At 40.2% G+C, this 21440-nt stretch overlaps 1 long non-coding RNA gene across 1 annotated transcript; it reads right to left on the reverse strand.

Annotated features, from left to right (window-relative positions):
• Positions 1 to 649: 649 nt before the first annotated feature.
• Positions 650 to 1327, reverse strand: LOC122779262. Its single transcript, XR_006361546.1, has 4 exons — positions 1264 to 1327; positions 912 to 1017; positions 783 to 836; positions 650 to 670 (listed from the first exon to the last, which is right to left on the reverse strand). It is a non-coding gene; the product is annotated as an uncharacterized LOC122779262 (long non-coding RNA).
• Between the last annotated feature and the right edge of the window lie 20113 nt (positions 1328 to 21440).

Genomic DNA, 21440 nt, shown 5'->3' on the forward strand with positions numbered 1-21440 from the left:
CAGCCACATAGTGGCTTAGAATGTAAATGGTGCTTCCCAAATTCAGTTTAGTGGCAGTGTGGTGACGGAGGCTTTCAATGACCTTCAGAGAATTAAACACATAACAAAACGTGAGAGGTCATACATTAATTTAAAATTCATAAAATATGATTCTCATGGATAACTGTTCATCTTCTCTGTTATGTATAAAACAAAAAAAGACAATTAAATCACATACTTTGAGTCTGTAATCTAAATGAAAAGTTAGCTACAAAGGTAGCTACATTACAAGGGCCTGTCATTGCTGTTTGCTGCTTTAATTGTAAGTGTTTCAGTTTTTTTAATGAAAGGACTTACCTCGCCTACAAGCCACTGGTGAGGCTTTAGTGTTCTAAACTCACTGTGGTGAATTACAAAGTTGTGCCCGATAATTTGAGAGGGCACCACAGAAACGACCACTTCGGTGTCACTTTTTCTCCACAGTTGTGACCTGCCAATCACAAAAAGCAATTACTTATTTTTGTGCTAGGAAACACTCCTTTCTACGTGTGTTTTTTCTAAAATAAAATAAATTTAAAACATGAAATATATTTGATAAATATAACAGAGAGTGTTGGACATACTTGGGATTTAAGATCCTTTGCAGTGTCACTGACTGATGCAGATGGAGGTTGTTTTTGCCTTGTGGACTCTATGGATAGAAGTAGCAGTGTTATCATAGTCTTTAAAGTACATATTGCAATCAATTGCAATTCATCATCTCATAAGATAAGATAAAATAAGTTTTTGCCTCAACTAATTACCTGAGATGGAGAACGATTTTCCGATGTTTTGGAATTTTTTCTGTCCAATGTTCTCTAAAATAAACAGATACACCAGATTTATTTTGTACTTTCCACTTATGGCATTCCAGTCTCTCAAAAAAAACTTACCTTATTCTTCTGTTGTTTGAAGACAAAAGGCTTGGACAGTTTCGACACATACACACCTCTTTTTTTGTCTTCTATTCTTCCACCGTTCCACGTCCACCCGATGTGTCTAAGGTTAATCAACAAAATAATACTGTTAATGTCAAATTAATTTAATAGTATAGTAGTAAAGCACAATACTGCATTGTTTCATGTCATGCCATATCACATTAAATTCAACAATCAAAAAAAATCAAAAAAGTTGTTCTGTATGTGACTTCGAATGGAAAATACTCTTAAATATGAATTTACTCTGAGCATTTCATTTGGGTGGGGTTTGCTTAGAGTATTTATGATCAATATATGAACTTCTTACCTTCTTCTTTCTCCTTTTGGAGTCGGCATACTCCCTCAGTAGGGCCTTGAGAGTGACTTTATAAGTATCAACAAAGTCATCAAGCCTTGATATTTTTTTTTGCTGGAACCGGATCTGTTTCAAGTCCCACTGGCTCTTCTCCATGATACCCTGGGTTTGGTTGTCCTGGGTGTAATTCTAGAGTTGGACATATCGACAACATTTTATCAAAACATAGTTAAATGTCTTCATTCATTTAGTTTATCTTATCATGTGTAATATCCAGCATGGAAATGTGCAAATAACATTCAGTGAACAATTTTCAACTTTATTGTACCTGTGTCGATTTACTGGAGGCTTTACTATACTTCTTGCTCAGGCTGTCATACAATGGGCCTGTTCCATGACGACCTAGATCACCTGGCAGAATACATTTTTTTTATTACTTAAAGATACCAATATATACACATATATATATATATATATATGTATATATGTGTATATATATATATATATATATATGTAGGTGGCTCCTGTTTAATTTAGGTATATATATATGTATATATGTATATATATACACATATATGTATATATATGTGTGTGTATATATATATATATATATATATATATATATATATATACATAATTAAACAGGACTCACCTAGGAGTAATTTACTCCACAGGGCAGCCTGAGGAAGAAAGTACCGCATCAAGGTAGGGATGAAAGTCGGACAATAGTAGTTGTTTTCATCACCTTCCTGGTCAAGGTCTTCCCTCTTAATCACCTCTTCAAAATGTTGTAGAAATCGTGTCGGTCCTATGTCATTCTAGAAAAACATTATATAAAACTGTAAGACTTTTTCTGAAATTATAAAGAGTACAGGGAGGGTGCCTCACCAGAGTAGCTGACAAAGGAAGGTGTGGAAATATGATGTTTTTCACACATCAGATGACAGTAAGACTAAAACAAGATGCTGCATCTCAATGGGCTATCCTAAATAAATTGAAATTTAAATGGTAAATGGCACTTTTACACTGTTTGTCACATTCACCCTAACCAACACACATTCATACAGTCCCAATGACATGTTGGGGGGCAAGTGTGGGTTCAGTGTCTTGCCCAAGGACCATCAACCTTCTGGTTAGTGGGGGATCCACTCTACCTCCCGAGCCACAGTTGCTCGTGAACACAAGAAATTAGTTTGGCAAAGTTGACAGCTCACAATGCCCTTAGACACTGCAAGATTCTGACCCAAAAACAGCTGATGAATGGGATACTAAAACATGTCATCCAGCCTCCTTTTTTCTGATCAGCTTTTTTTTGGGTTTGGGTCTGTTCACAACTGCTTATTACCTGTAGCCTATCTGTCTCCAGTGTTAAGCACTTTAAAGCTTGAATTTAAAAAGCCAAATGTGTCTGAAGTTTCACATTTCTGAGTAATGAACAGCAAAAAGTTACATCCAACCCAATAATGTAATATTTACAGTAAAGAGAAATATACCTCAAAGTCCAGGTTGCTGTCTGTATAGTCCTCAGGACATGGTCCTCCTTTGGTGAGCTGCATTTGGAGATTTAAAAAATGCTTTTCTACATTTTCTCCACTGTGGGAACTGGAGAAGACCATGATGACAAGATCATCCAGTTCCCTCAATGTTGATGCTTGGGTCATCAGTCCAAACACATGCATCAGCAACTTGTAATGTTTGGAGGCACTACAAAGGAAAATTACAAAATCAGTGATCAGAGATTACATGTCTGAAATCTTAAGCATATTAACATAAAATCACCACTTACTGTTTTTTGCAAAGTTCCTTCGCATTCTTCATCACATGACTTAGGCATCTGTGGAGGATGGGAAGACTGATGGCATCATCCTTTGCTTGTCCAGTCACGATCAAGAAATACCTGCAGAGGAGTTCCTGCAGACTCACTCCACAGAAATTCGATGAAAGTGACTGTAGGAGGACCACTGAGCCGTCACAAATGAACATAACCGGCCTGGTTTTGGCTTTTGGGCCATGTTGTCTGATTAGTTCTGTGACCACAGACCCCAGGAAATATGAAACAGATGTTGTAGTGTGGTCACTGGTTATGTATGTGGCCACAGGAAGAGGGGAAGATCCTTTAGATGGGTGTCGAACAACAACCTCATATATGTAGAAAGGTGAAGTTTGGCCTTTGCCCTTCATTAGAAGAAGACATTGAGTGTTTTGAGACTAAACAGCATTACACTTTTGGGGTGAAGGCCGACTTTCTGGATTATCCTTTCATTAGGATCTTCCTCTTCTTCTTTCAGCATCCTCTGCAGGCTGATTATCTCATTTTTATGCCGCCTTCTTTTAACCTTTTGGCTCCAGGACACAGTTTTCATCACACCCGTAGCAGGGACCTTGTCCCTGCAACCTGATGCCATGACAGTGTCATCAAGCCTTGCAATGCTCTCAAGGAAGACACTCCTGGGCATTTTTGTCGAAACGGTTTGAGACAGGGCATCCCTTTCCTTGCCTCGCACTGGCCGTCTTTTCAGCTGGTCCCATCGGTGGCACACAAAACTACCACGGAACTTCACAATGGCTTTCAGGGATGACTCCACTTGGACTATGACAACCACCTCTACCGGGCAGTCATCGAAGAGGCAGTAGCCCAAACACACAAAGACTGGACCACTTCTTCTAGAGCTGATGGATTTGACTCTGTGTCCTTGGAATCCAAAACTGCAAAGTGGATGTATGCTTTTAATACCGTTTGCCATTACTGACGTCCAGTTCATTGTTTTGAAACGGTGAAGATGTTGTGTCTTCCGAAGGTTTGTCCAATCTTTGCGGTCAATAAAGAAAAAACAAGGCGGGGGTGGCAATGAAATTTTAAAGTAAGTGTCATCAGATGTATATTCTTCATCCGAAGAGACTGATCCGATCTGCAAATAACAAGAAACCACTATTAAAATCTAATATTTTTTCTGGAATATGGTTTACAGTTTACACAGAATGTAAAATAATGCAATTGACTCAGCTATTTTTCATGTGTTGTTGGACCCTGCTCCACGCTTTCTAGTCAGGCTACCAGGCTCTAGTGTTACCTGTGCAGGACTTGGGGTCATGCCATCATGAGAGGGCGTAGGCCCAGGAGTGTCTTCACTCGCATCAGTGTCAGGTGACACCACAGACTGGGCTGTACTATTAGAAATTCCAATGTCTTTGCAGACTTCACCCCAGAATGTATCCTGATCAATTTCTGCCTCATGACCAACAGATATTGCTGAGACAAACTGATTGTCGTATCCAAAAAATGTTTTATCAGCACATAAATCACACTATGAAAATCTTCACATCCAGAAACGATATAAAGAAGGATTCACACTCACATCATTTATTATTTATCAGAAAATGATAACATTTATAAATTAAAAGTGAGCCTACTTTATGATCCTCACTTACCTTTCCAAATGCAGAGAAAAAAGGACAACTTTGATGCTTAATATCTCAAAAATGATACAGTAAAACTGTTTGATAATGACAAAGGGAGTAGTCAACATGCCCCTGAAGTCAACTGTACCAACCATTGTCAGAACTTATGGGCCAAAGTGATTTTATTGATTGATTGCCCTTGTATTAGTAACATCTTATTTTGAAAACCGGAAGTGATCGCGCCGGTATCAAACTAGCGCTGATTCTCAGCCGACTCCCAGTATTCAGCGTAAGTTCGACTGCACAAGCGCACTTAAAAAACAAATGACGGCTCACTTGAACACGCAAAGACGAATGACGGCTCACTTGACCGCAGTCTCTTAGACTGTGTGAAAATTGCAGGCACATAATGAAATTGCACATTTTAAATCCGCAACAACAGCTGTAGCAGCTTGCAGTGCAGGTACATTGTGCACATGATAAAAATGGCCCTTGAAAGCTGAGTAAGTGGTAAATGTTTGACTACAGTTGGCGCCAACACATTTAAATGTACAACGGGCTCATTCCTATGCACTCTGCAATGTAGTACATAAGCCCTTAATGTATTCAATTTCTTTTTACAAAAGAGGCAGGTAATCATTTTTAGGATTACAAGTGTTTGCCTGTGCTTTTCAGCTAAACTAAGTTATCACACATATATAGATAGCTACTGGTCTTAAATATCAAGTGGTGCTAGCTAACACCATGTGCTTTCAGCACACATTTTCGTTTGGTCTCGAAAAAAGTAGGTTAAATGTGAAGCTTACCGTGCAGCAGTGGACCCTCCACAAACTTGTGTTAAATTTTGGAAAATGATGGACTCTCACTAGACTTTTGCTCTGTTTTGGTGTCATCTCCAGAAAGTGCCACTCTGGCTGGCTCGTTAAAGACGTCAGCTGAACGCGCTTCTCCCACTCCTCCCGCCCACACGTCAGCTGCGCACTTTGAAATTCAAATTGAGGCGACTCATTGGATGAATGAATGGGGAGAGAAAGGGGCGTTGCTCTGGACTGTAAGGTGAGGAGGGAAACTTGCCAACAAATGTGCCATGGCAGAAGTAGCAACAAGTCGGTCCAACTCAGACCAAGTAAATAAAGAAATTCAGGTTCATACAGAGCTCCGGACATGGTACAAAAAATAAAATAAATTGTACCCACGAAATAGCTATAACGTTTGTACAAAATACTATTTTGTGACCACGAAATAAGTATAATGTACGCACAAAATACTATTTCGTGGCCATTGAATAAGTATAATGTGCGCATGTTAGGTACGACAATAACAACATGAGACCGCTCAATTTGGTTACCCTGGGGGGTATTCCAGAAAGCAGGTTCAACAAACTCTGAGTCTATCCCTGAACTCTGAGTTGACTTACTCTGAGTCAGGAAACTCTGAATATCCAGTTCCAGAACAGCTGATCTGAGTTAGTTCAATCAACTCTGAGTATGTTAACCTTGAGTTACGCGTGTGCACAACCACTATAAAAAGCCATCATCAATGGAGCCCCGATACCACGAGTCACCATGACAACCGAGAGAAAAAAAAGATCAACTTATTTCAGTGAGAAGGAGTTGGAGATCCTTATGCTGGCCTACGGAGAATATGAGCACATATTTCACCGCAAATGCAAAACAGCTGCAGCAGCGAAGGAGTGAGCGACCACATGGGAGAAAATTGTTGCCGGAGTCAACGCGTAAGTTTGAATGTACTATTCCATTAACGTAACATTTAACCGTAAGATCGTAGCATAGCCTATAGTTTTGAATATAAGTAGGAATGAAATCTGAGTTTTTCATTTAGGTGCAATCCAACAGGAGAAAGGAGGACTTGGAAGCAGCTCAAAATGAAACATAAAAACATCATTCAAAAAGGTAAGGAATATTTTGCTAGGCTATGATTGCACCTCACTTTTATTTTTTATTCTTTTTTAATTGACTTAGGCTATTAAACGTAACGTAAAAATTAATTCAGATTGCAAACATTGAGTTCTGCTCAGCCAACAGAAAGAAGGCAGAGGCCCAAAAAACGGGTGGAGGTGGAAAAAACAGTGGTCGGCCTGTGGCTGAAGACATCCCCGGGGGAAGCTCATCTGAGCCTGTCACCCCCCAGGACACAAGTGCCTACATCAGATGCAATAATACACTTACGTTTTTTTTAAAAATGAAAACCATTCAAAAAACCGAGAAAGAAATGGTGTACCTGGACTGGCAAATCAGAAAAACAGACTTGGAAATTGTATTACTTGAACGCCAGTTGAGGTGGGTGCATTGTCATGGTGAAACAGGTGAATATGTGAAATATGTTAATAGTTGGAACTATATTACAAATCCTGACTGTTGCTTTTGTACTTTTAGAGAATAAAGAAGAACCAAATCACATGTGAATTTGTCTTATTTTTAATCAAAAGTGGTTTCGGGCGATGAGGTCCCTTACAGCCCTTCCATCCTGAACATCTGCAGGGATGGGATGGTCGTCCTCAGCGTCGTTGATTTGTACGGCAGGGTGTTGCTCTCCTCTAATAATTGCAATATTATGGAGAACAACACATGCCACAATGATGTCACATGCCCTCTCTCATCCAGAGTGATACCGAGGTCGTGCTGGAGACGCTGCTCTCTGTGTAGTCTATTTATAATGTTTTCAGAAGAAAAAATACAGTGTGAGAATAGTTTTTATTCAATTATCTATCTGCTGTTGAAAAATGCACAATACTTTTCAGTCTACATGTTAAAGTATCCCTGGGAAAGATACTGAACCCCTTTTGGCTGTGTATGTGAATGATTTCTGATGAACAGGTGGCACATTGTACAGTAGCCTCAATCACCTGTGTATGAATGTATGAATGAGGTGAATGTTGATTAGCTTTGTAAAGCGTTTTGAGTGATTGCAAACACTAGATTGCTGTGCTATATAAATGCAGTCCATTTATCATCCATTTCACCATGAAATGACAAATGTAAATGTTAAAATACAGTGTACACTTCTTACTTTGCCAAATCTCTTTGCCAGTGTCTTGTGGAGACTATCCACCTTCCTCTTGTTCCATCCTATGGCAAGCATTGTTATCACATCGTCTCTGCCTGTACAAACAAAACAGAGAATATGTAAATTCAAATCAATTTTATCATCTGGTGCTGTGTCAAAGACACTAGTTAAAAGTAAATATAGCTCTGGCCTTACAGGAACTTTGACAACGCCGTAACATGGTTACACTATATTAAATGATTTCACTTATTTGATCAATCTTCGTATAACACAAACCTTTAACTTGCACACTGTACCTCACATTCCCCAGTGTGAGCCTTGGCATGCATTACAGTGAGAAAAGGCCTCATCATTGTTAGTGGTTGGAGCTCAGGCAGCTACAACGAGAGTAGTTCCTCTTCTTCTACGGTTGAAAGTAGCAATATAAAGCAGGACACAGCATTGCAATTTTTACAAACCGTAAAACTGTCTTTGTGTGCTTGTTTTGTCGTTTAGTGTTAGCCGGCTACAGGCTAAGCTACACACTAAGCTACACGCTACACTCGTGTTTCATTTGCATGTGTGTTTATCGTTTCGGTAACCACAACGTTATCCAAGCTACAGGCGTCCTGCAGCAGTCTTTCAGATGGAGGTGGTTCACTTGTCACAGTGTCTTCTGACTCTGGGTCAGACTCGGGATCAAATGTATAAGGGATTATGGCATTACTCAATGTTTTGATAATTGCTTACTAGATAATCTGGCTTTCCAGAGGGGGAGCTGCGGGTCTGAGAGCTGACGTGCCACTTACGTCACTTCCAGGTAACTGGCCAATCACAAGACAGTGTGAAAGCTCTCATTGGCTGGCCAATCACAAGACAGTCCGTGTTCTGTGGGTGTGGTTTTAGTCTGAAACAACGTGGCTGACAAGAGCGTCAGTGATGAGACATCGGCTCGTTTGCAGCGACTATGACGTTTTTGACCATAAAATGACTTCATGTTTGTAAGTACACCTCCATATCTCACATACAGGTGAGATAGGACCATGATATGGCCTCGTTAAGCCTTGTAGCAAGATTCCGTGTCTGCAAACAGCAATTTCCAGGCCCTCCTTGGCCCTTGACTTCTGTGATGTTTCTCGCCCTGCTGTAAATGTTGCTGGCCCACAGACATCATGACCCGTCCTCTGAAAGGAGACACAATCTGTTACATGCAGCCTGGAGATAAGTAAAATAATAAAGAAGGGGTAGGTGGTTGGATAACACCTGTGGGCGGGGTTGTGTAGATGTGCCTGTCTCCCTTTCTCTCTGTTTTACACAGGCCTGCAATCAAGCCTTTGCATCGCAGGTGTGTGCAGTTTCCAAGGAGGCGGGGCTGTGCCTTTAAAGCCCAGCAGTCCAGCCGTGTCCTCGCTCTCTCTTGCCATTTCCGGCCTGGGGGGTATTCCAGAAAGCGGGTTATGTGAGAACTCTGAGTTTGTTAACCCTGAGATGAGGGAAACTCTGAGTTATCCGTTCCAGAAAGAGAGGTAACTTAAACTCTGGGTCTGTTACTGCGGTAACTTACTCTGTGAACATAACCTGCTCGCTGGCAGGTTTACTATAAGAAACCCAGAGTTTCTACCCGTCTCCTCCCACACGAAGAAAGCAGTTAGACATGGATTGCCCATTCATTAGAAATCCAATCGACATCGAAGCCGTATTGATTAGAAATGCATAACATTGTGAGAGAATCTTCCGACCCAGATTAGACGTTTTGATTAAAAATCAAAGACAAATTCACATGTGATTTGGTTCTTCTTTATTCCCTAAAAGTACAAAAGCAACAGTCAGGATTTGTTATATAGTTCCATCTATTAACATATTTCACATATTCACCTGTTTCACCATGACAATGCACCCACTTCAACTGGCGTTCAAGTAATAGAAGTCTGTTTTTCTGATTTGCCGGTCCAGGTACACCATTTCTTTCTCGTTTTTTTTGAATGGTTTTCATTAGGTGCACCCTGTACAACTCTTTTACCGGCAACTCGGAAACATATAGACGACATTTAATTCCTGCAGTTCTACATACAGATTTAACATGGTATTGACCGAAAATCTCACTGTGTCAAGCTGTGCTCTAGAATTTGATGGACCCTCCTCTTGGTGATGCCCAGCCATGTTCTGTTGAAGGACAAGAATGTGCTGGTTTGTCCATTATCTATGCTCATCACTTCAGTGTACATGTCAAACTCCAAATTCCACTCAAGAATGTAAATGAATATGAATGGGTCGAGCAGTGCCAGTAGCTATACATAATATTAAGACACACTTCAGTAGGCCCCTCCGGATCTCTCCCTGTGGCTGTCTCCTCCTCCTCCTCCATCATATATATTTGTTAAAAAGTAGGCTATATATATTTTATTTTTTTATATAAGTTTTATTTTAAAAAAAAGACATCAGTGTATACTTGCATCTGAAGTAGGCACTTGTGTCCTGGGGTGGAGTGGCTCAGTGGTTAAGACCCTACCTTGTGTACCAAAGACATCATGGTCGCAAGTTCGATTCCACCCCTGGCTAATTGTACTTGATTCCATTGTAAGTCGCTTTGGATAAAAGCGTCTGCTAAATGAAATGTAATGTAATGTAATGTCCTGGGGGGTGACAGGCTCAGATGAGCTTCGCCCGGGGATGCCTTCAGCCACAGGGCGACCCCTGTATTGGCTGAGAGCCAGCTCCTCAGCCTCTGACAGAGGTGGTCCTCCACCCGTTTTTCGGGCCTCTGCCTTCTTTCTGTTGGCTGAGCAGAACTCAATGTTTGCAATCTGAATTAATATTTACGTTACGTTTAATAGCCTAAGTCAATTAAAAAAATAAAATAAAATAAACTTGTTCTTACGGTTAAATGTTACGTCAATGGAATAGTACATTCAAACTTACGTGTTGACTCGGGCAGCAATTTTCTCCCATGCGGTCTCTCTCTCCTTGAGCGAAATATGTGCTCATATTCTCCATAGGCCAGTATAAGGCTCTCAAACTCCTTCGCACTGAAATAAGTTGATCTTTTTTTTTTCTCGGTTGTCATGGTGACTCGTGGTATCGGGGCTCCATTGATGATGGCTTTTTATAGTGGTTGTGCACGCGCGTACCTCGAGGTTAACATACTCAGAGTTGATTGAACTAACTCAGATCAGCTGTTCTGGAACCGGATACTCAGAGTTTCCCGACTCAGAGTAAGTCAACTCAGAGTTCAGGGATAGACTCAGAGTTTGTTGAACCTGCTTTCTGGAATACCCCCCTGGTGTCCTACAGCTCTCAGTGTTTGTGCTTAGTGTAACATCCAACACTCACACACATCCATGCACCTGCATTTACAACTGATTCACTGAGCCAGACTTGACAAATGGGGGCTCGTCCATTGTAATGAATTTGTTTGATTTGTTTGCAGGTCAGGGAGAGTTTTTTTCACCAGTCAGAGGTCGATGAGTTACTGAGTCGATGCACATGTCCAGTGGTTCCCGTTAGGCTTAAGGACACTTTCTCCTTTCGGATTGTGTTGGTTTGTTTTTTTGTAGTGTTGTGGGGAGCGGCTAGTGTTGGTTGCCTTGGCAACCTTCTCGGGGGCACTCCATGGAGTCGCCTGTGTGTGGTCCCGCAAGTTTTGTGCCTAAACAGCCCGCATGAAGACTAGGGTAAGTTTGGTGAGATCTGAGTTAGGCAGTTAGGGAAATTCACCTGGGGGCCTTTTGTGTGCTCAATTGTGTGTCTATCAGTGAGGATCTGACTCTGAGATGGAAAATGGACAGTTTATCAGCTTTTTATGAAGCGCCCAGTGCAGTGTTTTTGGACTCCTGTAAAAAGGATCAGTTGGTCGAAATTGCTGAGTACTATGAGATAGTGTTACAAGAGGGATTGATTAAAGATGAGCTGAAAATGTTTGTTTTGTTATCTTTGAGAGAGGTGTGTTGCAGAAAGAACCTGCTGAGGCGGCAGCTGAAGTCTGTTCCTTGCAGCTCCCTGCCTCGGCTCTTGACCAACTCCTTTTGTTTTAAAGTGCTCCAATTTTACAACAATCGGACGTGGTCGCCGGCCTTCCTGTCGTCTCCCTCCTAGACGATGGGCCTGGTGGAACGAAATGTTTTTCCCTGCCGGGAGTTTGAGTTGCTTGAGAATAAAGTTCTTTACTGTCGCTTCTGCATCTTCCTCGTTTTTTTCCGGGATCCCAGAGAAAACTAGTTTGTCCCTCATACTGCGTGCCTGTATGAGTATGAATATGTGAATATTTTCTTCTCTGAGGCGCCTTGTTTCCTCAGTGAGGGTTAAGTGGGTTTAAGTGTGTTGTTTTCCGCCATGAGCTGGGACACCTGTTGCTGGCTGAACTCTAGGGATTCTCGCAATGACTGGAATTCCTTGTGTAAGACCTCTACCAAAGTCGAGAAAGTCGGGCATCGAAGGTGTCCAGCTTCACACACACTCAAAACATAACTACCTGCTTCAAAACAGAACTTCCTGTTTCAACACATGAACTAACACCTTTATTTAGGCGTGCTCTGACTGACACCAGACAGTGCATGGTACTGAATCTGCTTGATACGTATACTCTGTACTCTGCTCTTGCGACAGCATTAAATATTCACCGTGATAAAACTTCATCAATCTCGACTGCCTATTTGACTCTCCAGTCTTTCCACAAAGAACCATGGGACGGAGTTCACTGTCGTGAATTTCTGCCACCACAGGGTTCAGCCAAGTTCAAGTCCAAATTTGATCTCCTTAAAGAACACTCCGGCCACTTTTCAGCGGCTTATGAACCGGGTTGTAGATGGTTTAGAGGGCTGTTTATTTGGATGACTTGGTTGTGTACAGTGACACGTGGCATTCTCATTTACAGAGAATAAAAGCATTGTTTTAGAGGTTGTTTGAGAGGAAGCACAGTTAACAGTTCACCTGGCAAAGTGTGAGATTGGTCGGGCGACAGTAACTTATCTGGGCAGGGTAATGTGGTTCCTGTGCAGGCCAAAGTACTGGCAGTGTCTGAATTTCCCCAACCTACCACTAAAAAAGAGCTCCAACGTTTCCTGGGTTTGGTTGGCTATTACAGAAGTGTCTGTAGACACTTCTCCACAGTCGTGTTTCCGTTAACTGAACTATTAAAGTTTAAAGTTAAGTTTGTGTGGTCTACTGATCGTCAGCAGGCCTTTGATAATGTCAAGTCTTTGCTCTGTTCCACTCCTGTGTTGGCAGCTCCTCAGTTCCACAGACCATTTGTGCTGCTGGTAGATGCCAGCCAGGTTGGGGCGGGTGCCGTCCTACTCCAGGGGATGATAAGGTTGTTTGTTCTTAGTTTCACATCCAACACTCACACACATCCATGCACCTGCATTTACAACTGATTCACCTGATTACAGATATAGGTTATATTTGGTTTAGATTATTATTTTGATTATAAATAAATGTTAAATTGCTGGCATCTCTCTTGTACCTTGTTGTTTTTGTCAAGCCATCTGAGCCAGTCTTGACACACCTTACATTTGGTTTCTTATCTCATCAACAAAGGCAGACACTTGCATTGTGTGCGATGAACCGGCCATCAAAGAGAGATTGTTGATCTGTCTTGTTAAATTAGAAGAATTACTTTCTTTTATTACAGTCTTTATGTCACCTGTGGAAATTAATTCTGATAGTTCTCATTACTGAAGTTGTTGGGCACGGATTAGGGCTGTGGAACTGAGACAAAAGGTTCCTGAACAATTTAATGGATTGTTGTCATGGAACAGTGATATCACAAGCTATAACACATCTGACCAAGTGTAAGAAACAACATTTCAAATGTGGGCTGAAAGTATAAAGTAAAGGGTAATGCTGAACCTCCAAGGCTTACTTTGAATGTGTTATATACTTTAGGATTATAATTATCTGATTACAAACCACATTGTTTTCTGATTGTCCAGAAACCTTTTCAAATTATAAAAATCATTTTAGATGCCAGGAATAATGGATATATACATGTGTGTATTATGGCATGCTGTTCAGGAAATTAATCTTTGAATATATGGAATGAAACTCTGAATATATGCAGTGAAACTTGACCAATTCCAGCTGAATATTTAGTTTAGTATTTGAGGATCGGTGACACATTGTCAGCTTTGGGCATGTTACTCATACAGCGGATTGACAGACAGACAAATGCATAATGAGATTATGCCTTACGGAGATAATTACTATGGAATTAAAAAAATAATGTATTACTGCTGTATTAATCACTGTAACACAGTTTAATGGCATATATCAACCATAATACATACATGAATACAGTGTAACTGTTAATACTGCCTGTTTCTATACAGAATTATATGTTTTATTTAATGTTTCTAAGGTTTCAGGCACAAGGCCGTTCACGTTCTGTGACTCAGTCCTTTTTCAAAGGTGATTCTCCTGCCAGACCACAAAGCGACACATGTGCCAAGGCGTGCCAAAAAATCATGGCTTTTTGAAAATGGCCACATCAAGTCTGGCTTGGGATTTGGGGGTGGAGTGGCTCAGTGGTTAAGACCCTACCTTGTGTACCAAAGACATCATGGTCGCAAGTTCGATTCCACCCCTGGCTAATTGTACTTGATTTCATTGTAAGTCGCTTTGGATAAAAGCGTCTGCTAAATGACATGGTAATGCAATAAAAACAGCCTTCCAGCCAGCTGTGGAGGGATGCAGGAACGTGTTGGAATATGATATTTGTTTTCATCTTTTCAATGGATATTTGCAAGAACACCACAACATACTATACTATGAAAGCTTCATTTTAAGTGCTTGTGTGTTGTGAATTAAAATGTTATTTTATTATTTTACATTCCCTTTGCTGCTTGCTGGGATATATAACAAGATGAACACACATTTAGTCAATGCATTATGCTTGTAAATAGCTCATAACATTTCCATTTAAGTTATACTGAGGTGTCCTGGTAGCTCACCTAGAGTGTGCACCCCATCTACTAAAGGCCTTTCCACAACAGCCAGGGTTCAAGTACAAACCGGGCAACGAATGATGTATTGACACTAAATCTTTTCCTTGGACAGTAGAGTGCTCTTTTAACGTCAACGGAGTTTTCATGTACAGTGTGTTTTTCCTTCCCTTAGGTTAGAAATCCTGCTGCCATGCTACAACAAACTAGTTGAGCCATCCCTTACCCCCACACAGAGTTTGAATGGAGACCTGATGAACAACTGTTTCATCAGAAGTCCATTTATGTCCGGCCTGACGAGATCATTTTAAGTGAGGAAAAAGAATCTGTAAGTAGTAGTACTGATGATTTCAATACTGTATTTTACACTTGATTTAAACAGTTACTTGTAGTACGCTCAGTCATAATACATAAGTCTGTTAGTATAATCTATTGGATCCATAAAAGTTATTGTATTTATCTGTTTGCATTTACAGTCATTTTCTGATGGAGAAAGCCACTACAAATGACCCTGGTTTGGCAGAAATATTTTTACACTATTGCATTATATGTTAAGTCTTTTTTAAAAAAAATCAATTTAATTTCAAGTAATAATTTGAAAAAACCAACACTTTTTAGTTGTCAGTTGTCCCCACTGTCAATGCTAGTGGTAAAAGGCATTGCATCTTTGCAAACAGGACCTCCGGTGTGTCCCATGGTCTGACTCAACCCAGTGCATCGGGCAATAGTTCGTCCAGCACATCCTACAGGTCCATCTTTTCTAAATGTTTAATTTCTTCTCATACAGTATTGTCAGTAAAGAACTATTTTCTATGTAAATATATTGTGGAGTCATGATGTCCTGAACAGAGAAGAAAGTTGCACTCCCTCTGGATTTGTTTTGATCTGAACCTCTCTGAGGAACAAATAATCCTTTGCACAACCCCACAGGCTGATGAAACAGAGCTCTTGAAATGATGTGCAGCCACCTCCCACTCTTTGTTTACAACAGGCATATATTACACCTTTAAATAATGCACTGTCCATTCAAGACAATTTAGTTATTAAACCATCAAGGAAGGTCTTTGTCAAGTGGTAATGCACCTGTCACATTTGTACCTTAATTATAAAATATTCTTGTTTTATTTTTGTTTATTTTTCACATACTTTGACCTTCCTAGAGGAAGAATACCTCTCTGATGACCTTGATCTCCAGGAAGCTATTTCCAGGTCTTTAGATTCCAGCGTAAGTGAGAGGTTAGTAGAAGATATTATATATTATATAAAATATAAGTGTTGTAATCCAGGATAACATCTTATTTTCTAGCCTAGAGACAAGTAGCAAAAAGTAATCTGCAACCTATTGTTCTTTACCTGTTATCCAGTCATTTATGTGGTCATTTTATCTTTTTGTGAAACTTCTCTGAATGGAGATTAACTGTGCTATAACATGCATTATATTTCATGTGTATGTATGGTCCCCTTTACACCTGCTATCAAAATGTGTTTGTTTGTGATCAGATTGCAATCAGATGGCACTTGACCACATACATTTACACCTGGTATTTATGTACGTCTTCGGTGTCCACATCTAGCTCCAGTTGCTATCCGGTCATGCGCCTTCCCATTGACACACATTTCCAGCAGCAGACTCTTTTAATGTTGCAGCCAGAAACACAGGTGGACGTTGGGATGTAGTTCACTTGAAAATAATTTATTTCAACTTTAAATGAATTCTCTCAGGGCTGCCTATCTATCTTTTTCCACCGCTCCTAAAAAGTCCGTCCTCTTGCTTGCCTCCGTTACCATAGCAACCCACCAACCTCACAGAACCAGAGCAGTCGCACCACAGGCGCAGCCTGGTGGCGAAAACAGGGCAGTGCATCCTATCGTGTTACTTTGTCAGTTACGACGTTACTACTGTCTAAATGAATACTGCAGCCTGAGAGAATCAACAACAACACATCAACCCAAAATAATTCTCAGCTGAATAAACTGAACCAAAACACCAAAAAAAAAAAGTTCATGAACATAAAGCCATTGACATCTAGAGACTGGTGGACTTGATGCATTTGCATTTACACTTGTGTTCAATGTGGTAACAATGTGTCCCTGACCACCTTCAGAAGTGGTTTGGATCGAATAATAATCTGTTCTCAATTTGACTCGTTTTGATTTTTTTTACACCTGTACTTTAATGAGGTCAAGCGCTGTCTGATTGCGATCCGATCATAAAAAGTTCATTTTAAGACAATGTGTGTTATTTAGTGGTTTCTGTGCCTCTTTGGATGAAGGGTGGTTTTCAGTGTTGTAAATTCTTCTCATGCTCTTTGCATTTTATGTGCAATATATCAGCAGGTTAAGTTAAAAGAGACATATTATACTCTATTTCCCCCATTAAACTAGTTCCCTGGTGTCCTAATGAACATGTCAGTGACATGCTTTGGTCAAAATACCATAAGGATGAAGCATAATAGCAGTTCAATAACCCTGCTAAACCCGCCCCTTTCAGAACGCTCAGTTTTATGCATGGTCCCTTTATATGCAAATGAGACACAGGCAAACACACACCCACTTCTTCCAGGGTGTTTCTGATTTGTCCTCTTTACAGCGCTCACTCGCTCAGCTCCTGTTCCCTCCCCTCATTCCTCTCCCCCTCCCTCCACTAGTTCTCTGACAATATCAACATGGCGGAAAAGTGTGAGGTCACAGGAAGAGACGTCCTACATAAGGATCGAGCCGCACTGTCCAACTGTAAATCAGTTAAAAACACTTAGGGACAGCACCACTGATCCACCGCTGTTACTGCATAAACTGCTGCTGTATGTGACTGTATCAGACTGAGTCTGTGCTCCGGTCATGGAGGACGTACTGAACAAATATGTTTAATTAGGACGTGTCAGAATGGTCAGTTATGACCTCTATGTGACCTTTTCTTAACAATGTGTGTGTTTGTTCGTCGCTGACTAAATACGGCGACCGCTGGCCGCAGTCTGATGTGAAGTGGTGCGAACACACGAACACACGATTGCTGACTTTATCCGGCACATTAGCTTCATATATAAAATCCTCTGTAAAACACTGTGCTCCACTGTGCAGCCACCAACAGCACACTTGTCCCGCCGCGTTGACATAATACCGCTCTTCCTCCCTCGCCTGCACTCTCGCAGGGACAAGGTGGAGCTAAGGTGGAGCTCTCCAAGTAAACTTACTGGTGGGCGGTAACATTCGCGGTGAAATGCGCATGCTGCCGTCATAAGCGCAGGGAATTCAACATGGAGTGTTTTATCGCCTATACTTACACTAAGGGGGACCACGAAAACATGACTGAGTATTCTTTTTCCACACTTTTTCCAGAGTCCCAAATATAAGTATTAAAATGGTTAAAAAGTTGATTTTGCATAATATGTCCCCTTTAAATTGCTTTCTCCATTAAGTTTTAAATTTACACAACTTTGGGCTTTTTCTAAAGAGAGCTATGGATAACTCCAGTAGCTTCACCCTCGATGTCTTGACAGTGTTATTCTGTTTAATTGCAGGAGAGCAGTCATGGAAAATGGGATGTGGGACAAGGTCAGAGTGGATGAGAGAGAGTTTTATTTAACTCTATTTATGCAGGAGAAGTCACTATATCACCAAACACCATCCACAAAGGTTGTTCAGTTAGAATAACAACTTGGACTGTGTACAGTAAAGATAAGACATGTACAACCCAAGATTATAATTTGAAGTATTGCTGATTTTAAAGTTCATTCATTTATTCATGCTTTAAATATGGGAAAGAATGTCTGATTTAATATCTTCTATATTTCTATATTTCGCTGTTACAGAATCACACAATTGAAAGAATTTGTCCAGAAGTGAACAACCGGATTAACTACCTATAGAAGGTGCCATTGATCCAACTGCTCGATCAGGATGAGTTGGATATGGAGGACAGCATGACTAAGTTCTGTGTGTCAGACTTGACAAGCCAGTTGACCCAGCTAGGACTGCACCGTGTGCTGCAAGCATGGAATGCACACTGGATTTATTCATATTATAGTCAGTCAGTCAGTCATCATCTAACCGCTTTATCCTCCACCAGAGGGTCGCGGGGGGTGCTGTGCCAATCTCAGCTACATCGGGCGATAGGCGGGGTACACCTTGGACAGTTTGCCAGTCCATCGCAGGGCCACACATAACTAGTGTTTTATTAAATGTTAGTTTTATTGACAATGTTTCTGAAACATGGTAAATAGAACACTAAATCGTGTTGCAATTAATGCCATGGATGTAAACACAGGAATAAGCTCTTGACAAGCATATACATATGTAACGGGTTGTAAATAGGTTCTGTTAAAATTCCTACACAATGGGGATAGCACCCTCTGCTGGCTTCACTGTCAAATTGCGGCACAGTGCCAAAAGTGCTGACTTATGGGTAAACCACAGCAGAACCGTGATAACTGCTGCAGATTTATTATTATCTTAAATGCATTAAAGCCCACCACACCACATTTTATTTTACTGCATTTCTGCATTCCATTCTGTCTTGTTGTGTGTTGTGTAGGGTTGTTTATGTCGACATACTTTTCCTGATAGTCTGCTTTCCCCATGAGCAGGTAACTGTTTGTGTTTGGTATGTTTATTTTCATTACGTGGAAAATATATAATGTTACTGTAGAAACTACATTCCAGTGTCAGAGATACATAGAGAACCATCATATATACATATATATATATATATATATATATATAGATATAGATATAGATATACGTATACATATACACATTATAAAAAATAAAACAGACCGTGACAAGAAAAAATTAGACCATGCAGAGAGAAAAGGGAGAGAAAGAGACAAGGTTAATGACATATAAAAAGTCATAATCAAATGCTGAGTGTGAGAGAGTGAATGTGCGTGTACCACAGGAAAATCCCCCAGCAGTTTAGTTCTATAGCAGCATAACTAAGAGCTGGTCCAGGTTTCCCTGAACCAGCTCTAACTATAAGCTTTATCAAAAAGGAAAGTTTTAAGTTTTACTTTAAATACAGAGAGAGGCTCCGCCTCCCGAACTGTCATTGGAAGCTGGTTCCACAGGAGAGGAGGAGCCTCGTAACTAAAGGCTCTGCCTCCCATTCTACTCTTACAGACTCTGGGAACCACAAGTAAACCTGTATTTTGTGACCTAAGTGGTCTATTAGGATGATAGGGTAAGACTAGGTCTTTCAGGTATGAAGGGGCCTGACCATTAAGTGCTTTGTACGTGAGGAGGAGGATTTTAAATTCTAAACTGTGGGTGGAGCCAGTGTAGAGAAGCTAACACTGGAGTTATATGGTCTCTCTTTCTAGTTCCTGTCAGAACTCGTGCTGCAGCATTTTGAATTAACTGAAGGATTCTAACAGACTTGTTGGAACATCCTGATAATAAGGAGTTACAGTAATCTAATCTAGATGTAACAAAAGCATGAACTAGTTTTTCAGCATCCTGTAAAGACAGAATGTTTCTAATTTTCATAATGTTCCGCAGGTGGAAGAAGGCTGTTCTGGAAATGAGTTTTATGTGTGAATCAAAAGACATTTCCTGGTCAAAAGTAACTCCAAGGTTCCTCACAGTGGAACTGGAAGCCAGGGTGATGTCATCTAAAGTGACAATGTGATCAGAAAGTTTTTCTCTGAGGTGTTTAGGGCCGAGTATAAAAGTTTAAAAGTAGAAAGTTACAGGTCATCCAGGACTTAATGTCTCTGAGACATTCCTGGAGTTGAACAACCTGATTTATTTCATCCGCCCTCATCGAGAAATATAGCTGTGTGTCATCTGCATAACAATGAAAGTGTATGTTGTGCTTTCTAATAATGTTCCCTAGAGGAAGCATATATAAGGTAAAAAGTATAGGCCCAAGCACTGAGCCTTGTGGAACTCCACAATTAACTTTTGTTTGTAGTGAGGCTTTATCATTAACATGAACAAACTGGAATCTATCAGATAAGTATGATTTAAACCAGCAGAGGGCAGCACCTGTGATACCAAGAGTCTGCTCCAATCTCTGCAGTAGAATATCATGATCAATGGTGTCAAATGCATCACTAACAGGACAAGTAAAGAAACTAGACCATTATCTGAGTTACTAACTTTAACTAGTGCTGTTTCTGTGCTATGGTTTAATCTAAAACTTGACTGAAAATCTTCAAAAAGGCCATTAATTTGCAAATATTCACATAATTGACTAGCCTTTTCTAAGATTTTAGAGACAAAGGGAAGATTAGATATAGGTCGGTAATTAGCTAAAATATCTGGGTCAAGGGTCGCTTTTTTTTAGAAGGGGTTTAATAACTGCTATTTTAAATGTTTGGGGCACATATCCAGTTAATAAGGATAGATTCATTTGAGTTAATATAGAGCTGTTAATTAAAGGAAACACATCTTTAAACAGTTTGGTGGGGATAGGATCTAACTGACATATGGCACCGAGTTAAATAAAGGTTGCACTGTCTCTTTGAATGTATTTATATTATTATCAGACAGTATTTCTTATTTATGTTATTGTAGTTCATTATTGAACAGTTAAATGTGAGTAAATAATGATCAGTAAGGAGAGGGTTTTGAGGAACTATGTTTAAATTATCAATATCAATACCATAAGTTAAAACAAGGTCAAGGGTGTGATTAAGGCAATGAGTTGGTTTATTAACGTGTTGAATAAAACCTATTGATTCCAACAGCGAGTTAAATGCGCAGCTAAGACTATCACGGTCAACATCTACATGGATGTTGAAATCCCCTACAATTATGATTTGATCTGTTTTAAGCACTAACTCAGATAAGTAGTCAGAGAACTCTGATAGGAACTCTGAATAAGGTGCAGGTGGACGATAATCTGTG

The sequence above is a fragment of the Solea senegalensis genome, linkage group LG13, assembly GCF_019176455.1.
Source record: "Solea senegalensis isolate Sse05_10M linkage group LG13, IFAPA_SoseM_1, whole genome shotgun sequence".
In the NCBI taxonomy this organism is placed as follows: domain Eukaryota; kingdom Metazoa; phylum Chordata; class Actinopteri; order Pleuronectiformes; family Soleidae; genus Solea; species Solea senegalensis.